Source organism: Elephantulus edwardii, unplaced genomic scaffold (genome assembly GCF_000299155.1).
Source record: "Elephantulus edwardii isolate Elephantulus edwardi_28Jun2011 unplaced genomic scaffold, EleEdw1.0 scaffold00050, whole genome shotgun sequence".
NCBI classification, from domain to species: Eukaryota; Metazoa; Chordata; class Mammalia; order Macroscelidea; family Macroscelididae; genus Elephantulus; species Elephantulus edwardii.
This window is the reverse complement of record NW_006399800.1, coordinates 15,486,455-15,490,856: the sequence shown is the minus strand read 5'-3', so window position 1 is coordinate 15,490,856 and position 4,402 is coordinate 15,486,455. Positions and strand designations below refer to the sequence as shown.

Below are 4,402 nucleotides of genomic sequence, written 5' to 3'. Positions count from 1 at the left end.
AACTAATCAAATATCTGAGTTGTAGATTGAACCTGAATTTTTTTTTTCTCCTAAAAGCTCCCAAGAAAATAAGGAGTCAGGAATGAGAATCTCACATTTTGGCAGTTATTAAAATAACTCATACCCCAAAAATAAAATGAATTCTGTTTTCTTCCTTATCGGAAGTAAATTACAAACACCAAGGTAATTTATAATAAAGAAAAACTCCAACAAAAAAAAAAGCAAAACTCAAATAAAAACCCTATTGTGATTTCCATAATACAGAAATAATACACAAGGTACAAATGTTTTAAAAGTACTAAGAAATTTGGGAGACAGCTACTTGGTCAAGTGACTGAAAGAGATACATATTTATTTTCAATCCCAAATATGCTGATCCAAAAGAACATGGGAATTATCAAACAATATTATTAATATTACATGCAAGTAAAATCTTGCTGGAGATTCTTTTCAAATGGCTAGAATGATGGATGAATTGACAGAAAGTACAAGAAATCCAAAGCTGGACTATATGAAGTAGAATGTGACACCAGGAGAGGATAATACGTCAACAATCTGGATTATACAGACAACACAACCTTGCTCGCTGAAAGTGAGGCCCTGAAGCACTTGCTGCAGAAGATCTATATAAAGACTATAGCCTTCAATATGGATTACATCTCGATGTTAAAAACACACAAATCCTCACAACTGGCCCAATAGGCAATATCAAGATTATGCTGTTGTTATATGCTGTCGAGTCACCTGCGACTCATAGCAACCCTATGTACAACAGCCCTAAACCCTGCTCTGTCCTGTGCCAATCACACTGTCTCTGACACACCCACTCCGAATACCCCAGTCACTGAATCAATCCACCTCATAGAGGGTCTTCCCCTTCTGCGCCGTCCCTCCACCCTCCCAAGCATGATGTCCCTCTCCAAGGACTGGTCTCTCCTTGCAACATGTCCAAAGTATGTCAGACGAAGCCTCAGAATCCTTGTCTCCAAGATTGAAATGGTTCACAATTTTATTTTACTTGCATTCACAATTAATACCCTTCATAATAACAGTCAAGAAATATAAAGGATTGCAATAAGAAAATCCACCGTCAAGGATTTCTCTGGAATACTAAAGAACAAGGATGTCAGTTTAAAGACTAAAGTAAGCGTGATACATGACACTGTCTTTTCCAATACTTGCCGTGTATCTGAAAGTTGGACAATGATTAAAAATAACTGATGCCTTTGAGTTGTGGTGCTGACGAAGAGTACTAAATATTCTATGGACTGATAAAAGAACAAATAAATATGTCATAGAGAAAGTACAACCAACGTGTTCTTGGAGGCAAGGATGGTGAAACTTCATCCAACATACTATGGGCATGTTGTGAGGAGGGGCTAGTTCTTGGAAAAAGACATCCTGCTGGGAAAGGTGGAGGGTCATCAAAAGTGAGAAAGACCCTTGACAGGATCAATTGTTAAAATAACTCTAAAAATGGGCTCAAGTGTATCTGAAATGATGAAGATGGCACAGGGTACAGCAAGGTTCAGAGCTGCTGTTCATAGGGTTCCTCTGTGTCATGGTCAATGTGATAGCACCTGACAACAGCAAGAGCTTCGGGCACTAACAATTTCCATTACAACAAATAAAAGCTACTACCAAAAACATCTTTCACATATCTTTAAATGTAAAGCTACATATACCAACAATTTCAAAAAGGTCTTTATTTTCAGTATTTTAACATTCCATTTGATATACTGTTATAGAACTTAAAAAATATATGTGCAAGGTCAGGGGTCATATGAAGACAAAGCCACCAGTACAACATGAATAGTTTATAATTTTCAAACATTGACTTTAAGATGATAAAGAAAAGCAGTACACCAACAATAAATTCAAAGACATGCTACTGTTCAAGTATTTTAAGGTGAAATGATTGTCGTTGATGCTAGGTCTAAAAGATGTGCTTCTCTTTCTTTTTTATTTTTTTTAACCAGGACACTGGGATTCCATGAAGAGCTCTGGCACTGCATGCAGAACAGCAGAGAAGGGATGTGAGGTCTGGGGAAGCTAGGTCTTTGGACACCTGGGTTTCTCCTTCCTGCATCTGCTTTGTGTCAGTTCTGGCAGAGGGCAAGGCAGTCTGGAGGAGAGAGGTAGGCTGAGGGGTTGAGGGGTGGTACAGGATGATCCAGAAATCGGGCAGAGAGATGACGGGTGGGGCTGAAGAAGGAGCTGGGAGAAACACCCCAAATCAGACTCGACTGTGAGGCTGGAGACTTGGCAGCATAAAACATCTTCCAGCCTTCCATTCGAGACATGGCCTCCACGTTCTTCCGCCAGTCCCCCACCTCTACTGACCACTACTTCCTTCTCCACGTCTTCCTTCTTCACAGACTTGAGGTTGGCCTGCAGATCCATGGACACCTTGTGCTTGGAACCCGGTAGAGCCCCAAGCATGGTATCAGCTGAGACTTGGCCCAACACAGGGGAGGGCATTTGAACTTCACTTCCCTCGGAGGTCCAGCACTTTCAGCTTCAGGTCCTTAATCTCTCTGGTGTTGTGGAGACATTTGGCCTTTATGTCATATCTCTCCTCATCCACCACCTCCACCTTGGCGTTCAGCTCCCGGCTCAGCTCCTGTAGGGTGCCGAGGGCCTGGCCTCAGTTCTGCAGTGATGTGATGCTCTCCACCAGGCAGCGAGCCATCTCAGCCTCCAGTTCCTCCTGTTTTTGCTCCCCACGCTCTTTGGTCTTGGCCAGCATCAGGCTCTTCGGCATGAGTTTGCAGGAGGTGGTGATCTTGGGTTTTCCCTCAACTTCTGGCATGGATGAGGTGGGACCATGCTTCCCTTTCTTAATGGGAGTAAGGCCCTCTGATCTCTGCTAGTTGTCCCTCTTCTTACCTCGTGAAAGATAATAAATAGGTGAAGCAAGTCCACATTCCAGGGAAGTTCTGTTTGCATCAGATCAGAGCTGCAGCCAGAGGGTGTTGCATCCCACCTTTATCTACTTACATTACAACAGGCTGATCAGATCATTAAAACAATCACTCATTACATAACTGCCCCATCACATCATTGTGTAACTTCCAAACCACTGTGAGCCATGGTTTAGCCAAGCTGACATGTTAGAAGTAGTTCAATCGATGCCAGGTAGAAAACTCAACGTCTAGTTGATCTCAGAGTCTCTCTGGGAGTCTTTGATCACTGTAAAAGAAATCTAGCTACTCTGAGACTGACACATGAGAAGACACAGACCCAGAGTTTAGAAAGAGAAAGATCTGAAGAGTCTCAGCTGCTTCCAGTCTCCAGCTTGACCAGCCCCAGATGCTAGGAATTTAAATCTTGAAGAAGCCTTTGACACAACCTCAGCTATCACTTAAACTACAAATACATGAGATGCATTGAGTTGAACCTATCCAGTTCAGATTAATGAATAAAATAAATGATTGCTATTGTATTGAGTCATTATTTTATGATGATTGTGCTTAGCTTATAACTTACTAAAACCTTTAAAAAAAAGCAAATAAACAAAAATAAACCAAAACAACTTAGTCATTTAATCATGGTGCTTGTTAATGAAAGCCAAAAGAACTTTATACATATATTATTAAATTCTTAATAGTTGTAACATATATCAGTTAAGCTATTGAAAGACAAAGATCCTCACCACTAGACCAACTGACAACACCATGATAGAGGGAGAAGATACTGAGGTTGTTAACAATTAATTATAGCTCTCTTAGCTTCACAGTCAACACTCGTAGCACCAAGTCAGGAAATCAAAAGATGAATTATGCTGGGAAAATCTGCTGACAGGCATCTCTCCAGGGTACCGAGAAGCAACAATGCCAGTCTAGAGACTAAGGTGTGCCTGTTCTGCCATTGCTTGCTATGCATCAGAGAGCTGGACAATGACTAAGGATGACAGAAGAATCTATGTCTTCAAGTTGTGGGTCTGGGGTCTTGAATATACATACCATGGACCACTCAGAAAACAAATAGGTCTGTTTTAGAGAGGGTGAAACTAGGTTGCTTCTTGGAGGCTAGGATTTTGAAGCTCTGTCTGACATACTTGGGGCACGTGGCCAACAGGGATTGATCTCTGGAGAAGAATATCATGCTCGGAAGGGTGGAGGGTCAGCACAATTGAGGAAGAACCCCGATGAGATGGATTGATATGGTAACTGGAGCAGTGGGGGTAGGTGTCAATGAGACTGGCTTAGGACAGGGCAAGCTTCAGAGCTGTTATACATAGGGTTGCTATGAGTTGCAGGTGACTTGATGGCACATAACAACATTGGAACCTACCACTCAACTTATATCTTGCAAGAGGCATCAGTAACTTCCATTTATATTCAATCTCATGATCCCTTTCCATTTTTATTTTAATTGGCCTCTGAACAGTGTTCATAGT

The 4,402-nt window shown here is 41.5% G+C and overlaps 1 pseudogene; it reads right to left on the bottom strand.

Annotated features, from left to right (window-relative positions):
• Positions 1-2,099: 2,099 nt before the first annotated feature.
• On the bottom strand, positions 2,100-2,812 carry LOC102860480 (annotated as a pseudogene).
• Positions 2,813-4,402: the final 1,590 nt, after the last annotated feature.